A 10,623-nucleotide genomic window follows, 5' to 3' on the forward strand; every position below is an offset into this window, starting at 1 on the left:
GCTACCCCGCCAACCCCAAATGCACTTGATTGGCCGCTCATCAGTCACATGATGCAGGCGGCCGCAGATGCACACGCATAAAGACGTGCAGTGAGTGCGCTGCATGGCCTGCAGCTACTGTAGACTGTTTGCTTTCATTGTGTGGAAGATGAAGGCGCATGCTAATGGCTAGCGGCTAAAGCTTTATGCGCGCGTTCAATTACTGTTAAGAATCTCTGCAGCAGCATTTGTGCGTGGACTCTCTCTCGCTCTCTCTTGCCAGAGCAGCTGTGTGACGCGCTGTTGTTGCAGGCTCGGAGTTCACCTCCCACACATGCAGTATTAGCGCTAGCAGCTAGCTGTGGGCTACTTTGCGCGCTACAAAGCACTGCAGAGCTTTTTCTCCCTTCCTACACAACATTTGAAGGGTTTCAGCTTTGATAGCGGCTGCTTGCTGCCGTGGTTACTAAACTGGGCACTTTCAGCCTCAAGAGGAAGCGTTTAAACTCAAAACAGCCGTCCCACGCTGCAGGTGCCAGCAGTTTTTTGTATGCTGCAAAAACCTCCGATAAGCTCAGGATATAACCAAGCACTCACCTTTTAACCTTTTTATACTTCATGCTCCTTTGTCATGTGTCACACCACCTCGCTATGTCACTACAACCTGTGGAGAAATAATCTGATAAAGCGAACTATTTGAAAATTGCTACTGCTAGAGTGTAGGAAGCAACAAGACGCATGTACTAATTTGACTTTTACCCCAGATACTGCACACACCTTGGACTCATGTGTCACACCAATTCACTATGTCACATAGAGAAGTAATCCTAGAAAGTGGATTATTTAAAAAATGCTCGCGCTAGAGAGCAGGAAACAATACTAGTTTGACCTTTTACCCAAGCAATGTGACACACCTTAGATCATATGTCACACCACCTCACCACACTATGTCACGTAGACAAATAATCCTACAAAGCCGACTATTTGAAAAATGCTACTGCTAGAGTGCAGGAAACAACACGACACGTGTACTTATTTGACTTTTGACCCCAGATACTTCACACACCTTTGTCATGTGTCACACCACCTCACTATGTCGTGTAAAGAAATAATCCTACAAAGTGCATTATTTAAAAAATGCCAGCACTAGAGAGCAGGAAACAACAACGATCTGACCTTTTACCCAAGCAACTTCACGCACCTTAGGTCATGCGTCACACCACCTCACTATGTCACTACAACCTGTAGACAACAATCCTATGGAGTGGATTATTTGAAAATTGCTACTGCTAGAGTGCAGGAAATGACAAATTTGACTTTTTACCCCATGTACGCACCGTGGAATCATGTGTCACAACACCTCACCATGTCACAGACAAATAACCCCACAAAACAGACTATCTGAAAAATTCTACTGCTAGAGGTGGTCTAGTGGTTAGCATGTTGGCCACACAGTCACAGTCCGGAGATCGGGAAGACCTGGGTTCGATTCTCCCCTGGGCATTTCTGTGTGGAGTTTGCATGTTCTCCCCGTGTGTGTGTGGGTTTTCTCCGGGTACTCCGGTTTCCTCCCACATTCCAAAAACATGCATGTTAGCTTCATTGGAGACTCTAAATTGTCCATAGGTATGAATGTGAGTGTGAATGGTTGTTTGTCTATATGTGCCCTGCCATTGGCTGGCCACCAGTCCAGGGTGTACCCCGCCTGTCGCCCGAAATCAGCTGGGATAGGCTCCAGCATGCCTCCGCGACCCTAATGGATGGATGGATACCGCGAGAGTGCAGGAAACAACAAGACACATGTACTAATTTGACACCAGCTACTGCACACACCTTGGAATCATTACTATGTGTCACTATGTGACTCTGACATGGAGAGAAATAATCCTATAAAGTGGATTATGTGAAAATCGCTAATGCTAGAGTGCAGGAAATAACAAGTAACATGTGTGAATGTACAATACTTATTATTTATTTATTTTATACATTTATTATTTTTAAAAAGGAGGCACGTTGAAAAATGTGACCCATGACATTAGGATATAAAATACAATTTAAATGAAGTGAATGTAATACATTTTTGTTTGTTTTTTTGCGAGTGGCTTGAAGCACCGTGGCGTAAGAGCTGAGTGTGTACGATCAACAACAGCGCGTCGTTTATTAGTTTGGTTTCCAAAAAACACCAAAAAAACCCATGTCAGGTGTGTGAGTCGTCGTGTATGGTCGTTGAAAGGGTTGAGGACTTCTTAGGACGTTCGCTCCATCAATAATCTTGTCGAGCAAATGTCATCCGTCCCAAATGAGCGTTCAGCGGCGTCCTGGAGGCTGATATCATTTTGCACGCCGGCGGAATGATAAATACGGAATGTGCTCCTCAAATGACGAGGAGTAATGCACGGGTCTGCCGTGTTGGCCGCACTCTCTCCTCTTCCTCCTCCTCTGGGGTCTAAAGGACATGTTTAACATTCCGCTCTCCTCCTCATCCTCATCCAGCCACGTCCTCCATCGCCGCCGCTGCACTCGCTGATGGCCGCAGAGTGCGTCCGTCGCTGTGTCGAGTGTTTGTTGTTGTTGTGAACGCGTGAAGGTCAGGACGATTGTTTCCGCTTCAAATGTTAAGAGTCAGCCGTTGAGCTGTGATTTATGTCTGCATGCGCGGGAAATCTGATTTAGCTCCTGATGGCGAATGCGAGCGCCGCGCAAAGAGAGAAAGTTGATGGGACACATCCATCACGCTAATCTGCTGCTTTGACATCACAGGACCAGGATGAGCTAATGCTAATGCTAATGCTAATGCTAATGCCAATGCTAACCATCTATCTCAAGTCACACGGCTCTCCACTACTTCAAATTCTTCTGATAACACTCACTTTTGGGAAAAATACACCTTAAAACAGAAAGCTCAGTTAGTAGCCGAGCTTTTTCTTTGGCTTTTTTTGTCAAAACATCTTCCTTAATAAGGAGTGGCCTCAAAACACTAAAATGCAGAGGTCTCACGCGGCACTCTTTCTCTTCTGGGGTTACACTGCAGAAATTAAACACACACAAACCAAAGAAAAAGCAAAATGCACCTTTAGATGAAGACATTTTGTTTGACCTGTAAAAAATGTATCCAGAAGATTTTGTCACACAGTTTCCTGTTATCGCCTGGGGTGTGGGGTGTTTTGTTTTTGGAATAGCTCCACAAGGTGGCAGTAGCTACATTTCAAATATCATTGGCTTTATCTAGCTCGGCATGCGCTTTAAAATGTCGCTACTTAGTTACTGGGCTCTAATTAGCGCCACAATAGCATTAAACGCTGTGGCTGTACGTGACCTCCCTCGATTTTTATTTAAAGTATCACAAGTGGTCAGCAACCAGCAGCTTTATCTCTCTGCATGCGCTTTAAAATGTTGCTGTTCGTGTGAAAGCGCGTTACAATTGTCGTACTGTCGTTTGCAAGCAACTCATGCTGACGCAGCAATTACCGTTACTACAACATTGGTTCTGTTACTGCTGCTGTGCAATGCACATGATGAAAATGAGCAACACCCCACCAAACCCCAACCCAACTTTCTCATGCACTCCAATCATTATGATCTTGTTATATACTACCGGTCACTAGTTTGGAGACGCTTTCTCATACAATAACATGATAAAGTGTCTCCAAACTTTTGATTGACTGGTAGTGTATATAATGAGTTCCTATAGGACTCCAATTAAACAACCCGTCCTTTTGCGCTTTGGCCCCTGCCTGAGAGGCAAATGTTATCAAGTGTCAACACTTTGTGCGGACAAAGGCTGCGGGCCCTGCTTGAAAATGTGTCTTCCAGGTGATGTTGCTAGGCAACAGACTGCAGCATGCACACTGCATTGTTGTTTTAAAGCGCCATGAAAGTTTGGCTGGGCGTGAGCTTTCCACGAGACTCCTTCCTTGTCGTGCTTGCTACCTTCAGCCATCTTTCTTCTGTTTGAGCTTCTGTCTGCTGGCGTTTTCCCTCTTGACACGCCGCCAAGCGTTTTTCCGGCCTTCCCCCTCCTCGTTCCGTCCGCGGCGGCCTGAGGGCGAGTTGGGGCGTCGAGTACCTCTCACTCTCTGCCCGTCACTTTCCGCTCTGCATGAATGATTTGCTCTTACCTGCCGCAACCTGGCCTACTTTCTAACTTTCTCCTCGCTGCTTCTTCTTCTGGCTGCTACCCACACCAGAGCGGACAGGAAGTGGAAACTCGTACACTTTCAGTCGTTTTTAGAGTTTTATTGTTATCATCATCATAAAATAAACATGAAGTGTTTTGTTATTTCATTTCATGGCGTTCATTGAGTCATTATACTGTTGTTGTTGAAGGTCTAACTCAATTGTATAATTGTTCTTTCAGTGATCAGAGTGTAAATGACATTTATTTTTAATTCAATATACTGTCATTTCCTGTAACAATATGACTCTTGTTGTGTCAATGATAAGAAGTTCATTTAACGTAACATGAGTATAAATAATATATACTGTATTTCACTTTGGATGTAAACAGATTCAGATGACTCCAAAAAAAGTAAAAAAAGTTAAAAAAAAAAAAAAAAAAAAGGCATTTGGCACTGAAATTGCGTGCGTACAGTGGGGAGGAAAGACTGCGCCGATAAGAAAAAAGCGAGCCTCCTGATGGACGTCACATATTCAAGGTCGGGACACAAGGTCAAAGAGCTAATTAGCAGACAGCGTGCGCGTCTGCGTCGCCGAGCCACGGGCGCCGTTTGAATAAGCAGATAAGCGATGAGCACAATGGAGGCAATGAGGGCTAATTGCTGTGGGTTCTTTTGTCTGGCGGAGGCCTGAACTTATCTCTGCACCCGTCTCCTGGGGGCCATGCACGGGGGTCCCAGAGGAGCTCCTCCTCTTTAACAGGGAAATAATGGGGGCAAAGGCAAAGGCGCTTTGTTTTAACAATAAAAAGATGGAGTCAATTAAAGTATGTGGACAAAAGTATTGGGACACCCACAGGTTGCACGACGAGTCTACAGTACAAGCTGCCGGTTGGCCATCTCTGCTCTACTTGTTTGCTTCAGCATACCATGCACTCTCTGGACTACTCCAGCGCCATCAAACCACAAGTCCATGATCACGTGATGGACTTGAGGTCAGCTCCACACCGGAGTGTTAGGGCCACAGAGAAAAAAAGAACAGCTGAGATTTTGAGAATAAAGTCGTAAATGTCAGGAGTGGCGGATGCCACAGCAAGAAAAATAGGATCCCAACGCAAGACTAGGGCAACTTCGAAATACAAAAATAAAGTTTAATAACAAAAAGTGTCCAAAGAGGCAAAGTACAAACAAAGGAAAATCCACTACGGGTAAGAAACATAAAACACTGACAGCAGAAGGCTGTCAGGAAAAAACTAGAAGTAACAACAAAAAAAACACTGAAGGCAAACCAACAGGAAATCACTAGGGTTGTACAGAGCAGGTAAGTACAAGCACAGGTAACGGGCCAGAAAGCAGGGTAAGGGTAGTGGAGCCGGACTGAGCTGGAGCAAGGAACGGGAGGTCAGGAAGTACAATCTGGCAATGAACAGATGCTGCTGCCTTGCTTAAGAGGAGTCCAGATTGCTGATTGCCCGCAGGTGCGCTCCGGCGTCTCCGCCCACGCCGGCTGAGGTGCACTACGGACAAATGGCAGACAGGCGGCAGCAGAGCGACAAGCAATGCGTGACAGTAAATTTACAAGAATAAAGTCGAATAAAGTTGACAATTTCCGAGAAAACAAGTCAGAAATTTACAACTTTATTATTGTAATAATACGACTTTATTTTCTCTGAAATTTATGACTTCTTTTCTCTGAAATTTACGACTTTATTCTCATAATATTACAACTTTTTCTTGTAAATTTACAACTTTTTTCTTGTAAATTTATGAATTTATTGTCACAAATATATGACTTTTTTGCTCATAAATTTACAACTTTATTCTTGATACTCAAACTTTTTCCTCGTAAATGTATGACTTTTCTTGGAAATTTACAACTTTTTTCTCATAAATTTACGACTTTAAAATCGTGAATTTATGATTTTTTTCTCCTAAATTTAAAGCTTTACTCTCGTAATATTACAACTTAATTCTCGTAATATTGCGACTTTTTTTTCTCGTAAAAGTTACAACTTTATTCCCCTACATTTACAACTTTATTTGTCATAAATTTACAACTTCATTCTTGTAATATTCAGACTTTTTTCTCGTACATTTCCGACTTTTTCTCGGAAATGAACGCCTTTTCAGTCATAAATTTACAACATTATTCTTGTGATATTCTGACGTTTTTCTTGTACATTTATGACTTTTTCTTGGAAATTTCCAAATTTTTTCTCATAAATTTACAACTTCTTACTCATAAATTTACCATTTTTCTCTCATAAATTTACAGCTTAATTCTCGTAATATTACCACTTTATTCTCGTAATATTATGACTTTTTTTCTCGTAAACTTATGACTTTATTCCCTTAAATTTACTACTTTTTTTCTCATTAATTTACAACTTTATTGTCGTAATATTACGACTTTTTTATCGTACATTTACGAATTTTTCTTTGAAATTTACAACCTTTTTCTTATAAATGTACAACTTCTTTCTCGTAAATTTACCACTTTTTTCTCGGAAATTTAAGATTTTTTTTCTCATAAATTTACAACTTTATTTCCGTAATATTACAACTTTTTGTCTTGTAAATTCATGACTTTATTCTTGTAAATTAACAACTTGTTTCTTGTAAATTTACGACTTTATTCTGGTAAACTGATGACTTTTTGTTCTCATAAATTTACAACTTTTTTCTACAGTATTATGCCACAGCATTATGCCATAAAGTCAACAAATTCTGTTTATGTTTCAAATTGTGGTAAAATGATGTCACGGGTGTGGCGCAACCGAGTTATAGGCTGAATCCCAATTCTACCCCATAGCCCTTCCCCTTTGTTTTACCCCTCCCCCTACCCCTTAAAACCTAGGGCCAAGGGGAAGAAGCCACGAAGAAATGGGACACCACTTGATTGTCATTACATCATCACCCTTCACCGCTGAGATCATGAAATTGTTCATAATGCATGTTTCCTTCCATAAAGTCAAGTACATACATTTCTACATGATTTCAAAGTTATTTTTTTCAATAAAAGGCACACATTTTTACAAACTGACATTTATTGCAAAACAACAAACAACTCTGATAAATAACAGCCTAAAAGCAGCACTGTAACAACATTTATAAAATCAGAAAATGTATCAAATCTACATATGAAATAGAAATAATAATATCACAAACTTCACCAACAAATGTATAAACCTTATCAAGCATCAGTTCAATGTTTAAAAACCTCCCTGTTTTGGCCTCACTCTCCTCCTGTCGCTGATGTTCTCCCTCGGATTGCTTTGTAAGAAAGTCCAGAATCGTATTTTGTCGTATTTGACTTTCCCATGCTGAGATTGTAGCTTTTGAATGGTACTAGAGTGCTGTACTGTGCAGCAGAAGGTTGACTTCAGTTGGCTCAGCATCTCCTGCAGGAGTGACACACTTGCATGAATGATGGGCTCCAACTATGAACTCATTGGAAATACAATAATAAGAATAGTAGTATAGCAACAGTGTGCCAAAAACGAATATGAAGTCATGGTAAAAAAATAGATGGGACAATGTTAGATTCCAAAAGTTGAATCAAGTTTGATAATGTGGTCGCCATAATGTTTACGTCTTTTATTTAGCTCGCTTCCATATTATATACCGACTATAAACATATCTCATCATGACAATCGTTGGTGGACTACACTTCACTACAGACTTCACTACAATGTGCTGCATTGAATGATTAGCGTAGAAAACGCCAACGTCACTGTGCACTCTCGAGCGGGGATAGCCACCTGCCCTGGCCGGGCGAGGTGCATTGCAGGCGGACATATGTCCGGGCAGCCTCCGCGCTTCCACGGAGCACGGGGGAACCAGAGCATAGAGCGCCGTGGCCGAAAAGGGGGCACTTTAGTCAGACACAAACATGGCATGCTCTCAGCCAGTTCAGTAATGTAGATTCTTCTCGCTAACGAGCAATTTTAAAATACAACTTGCAATTAACAGGCTAATGTGGTTGCTCTCTCTAACTAATCATCAGATTGCAGTGAAGTTAGATATCGGTGTGAGCCCGGCTAGTTATAACTAGCGAAAAAAAATAAATCAAAACATGGTGGATATTTACATGGAGTAGCAAATGATTGACTATATAATAAAACATGAGTGACGTTACTGCGAAACTCAGTAGTTATGCGCAATTACTTACATTTATATGTTTCTTTCCATCTCTGCGGTTCCGTCTTCTCAGCGGGTGTCGTAGCTCCGCCTTCCCCGTTGTTTCAAGTGTGGTAACCTACCGCACTCGTTTACAAGGGGTATATATCCCTTAGCACTTACCCATTACCCCTCGGTTTAAAGAGAATTGGGACACCACTTGATTCTCGTGAACGCGCAAAACCTAGGGGTAAGACTAGGGGTAAGGGGTAGAATTGGGATTCAGGCATATTTTGTCATCTGACTTCTTGCCTATGTTGCAGTCGATCTGTCAGTTTTGGGAAGTAAGTTGTTTTTTCTTAACAGCTCTATTCTACAAATCTTAGAATAATCGTATGGGTTTTCATGCCAGGGCTAGCTAAGCAGTGATCACTGCTCACTGGTCTTGTATTTTGTGTGTGCTTTGAGCTGTCAGTGTCAATCACCCCCAGCCAAAAAAACATACTTGGGGCCAATTTTTTGTGTGTGCTACATCACAGTCATGACAACACAATATCAGTGAATGTTATTACTGTGCCATTGTTGTGAATATGTCACTGTCTTGGCTTTGCTGTGCTCATGGTGTTTGAATCTGCATGGTTGCCGGACAGTGTTTGACGTGAACAGCGATCGCTGTCACTCCACTTCTAGCCTATCTTGCAGTCCATCTGTCAGCTTCGGCAAGCACATCCAACTATTCTCATCGATTCATTGAAGGTTGCAGCTCTGACAGTTAAGAATGTTAAAACGTCTTAACAGCTAAGGATGTTTAAATGTGACCACGTTTTAAGTCACATTTTATCATTCTTAACCCTCATACAAGTGTAAAAAGAAGTTACGCCGCGTCACTCGTAAAAGGTAAGAGCAATCAAACAGTCTCATTCATAAATCTTTTGGAATAAATGTCTTAAAAAAACAAGAAAACACGCTGAACTGAAGTTTTGCAGGTCACCTTGCAGGTCAAGGTGGATTGGTCCAGCTTCCATTTGTACGGGTGTTCACCTTAAGGGGTTGCGCTGTAGATTGGTGCGGGGATACCTGATAAAGTGGCTGCATCAGGTCCAATGTGATCATTTTCCCTTTAGGGATGCCTTTAAAAAAAGAAAAAAGAAAGCCAACACATGAAATATTTGTTGTGAATGAGCGCAAATGAAAGAATCTGGCTGAGAATGAGAGAGAAAGCAACAAGTTCTCTGCTGCTGCTCTGAGCTTTGACGCAGATGAAACAGCAGGCATTTGGGAATGGATGTGCACAGTGATGGTGCAGTTCTTCATCCTCCTCCTCCTCCTCATCATCCACACAGGCTACACGGCGTCAGCGTCCTTTGGCGGAGCTTTGCCGCCGCGCTCCTTACTGCTGGCCGTGTGCACGTTAAAAGGGCCGCTTGAGGCTGATTAGAATGCAGAGGAGGACGGCTCTGCTGCAAATTGAAAACATATTGATTCTACTCATGCTTTGGGGGTGGGGGGTGATAGACAGGCAAGGAGAGGGAGGAGAAGAGGATGAAATCTGCTAATAAAACAGAATGCAACTACAAAACCATGCAGTTCTTGCATGTCTGGACACACACATGTGGCTCACTCACATCCAGTGGGTGGGGTGGACAGGCTTCATGGTTGCCATGGCGATTGAGGTCAGGTCAGTGTATGCATCGTGGGACTGTGTCACATCCAGCTGTGGCAGGGAGAGGCCACAGGACGCTGGGAGGAGGGAGGACATAACATGTACAGATGTGCTGACTGCACAGTTTCCATGGGAACAAGCCCCCCCCACAGACACACACACACACACACACATCCCCTCCTCCTCCTGCTACCACTCCTCATTGCGCCGGCAAACGCTTGACAAGCACCGCTAATATGTCTTCCTGCGTCTTTATGTGCATCCATGCACACCCAGTAGAGCTCTTCGATCAACCTCAGCGCCATTTGTTTGTGTGTTTGTGTTTGTGCGGTGTGTAGCTCATTCCACTAATCAAAGATGGGGAGAGTGTGTGAGGGAGGTGAAGAGGATGTTATCAAGCTGAGTGGCTGCTTACATACACACACACACACAAGTACGCGCGCGCGAACACACACACACATTGATTTAGGGCAGGTTTGTGTGTTAAAGATAAAGACTCCCAGACGCTGATCATCAAGCTCCTTATTAATTCTTTGAATGGGCAAGTGCTGAAATGCTGCCGCCCTGTGGCTACCTTCTGCCATTGCATTCTTAAACATAATATTTCATGTACCGTACAATAGTTTTTTTTTAAACTCATAACTAAACAACTCATCAAATACCACCACAGACAAAGGTTAAGAGTAATATGCAGTAAATATGCAGTGATGAGAAATCTGTTAGTTGAGCAATGTGCAAACAGAATGT

This window comes from Dunckerocampus dactyliophorus, chromosome 6 (assembly GCF_027744805.1).
Source record: "Dunckerocampus dactyliophorus isolate RoL2022-P2 chromosome 6, RoL_Ddac_1.1, whole genome shotgun sequence".
Lineage (NCBI taxonomy): Eukaryota > Metazoa > Chordata > Actinopteri > Syngnathiformes > Syngnathidae > Dunckerocampus > Dunckerocampus dactyliophorus.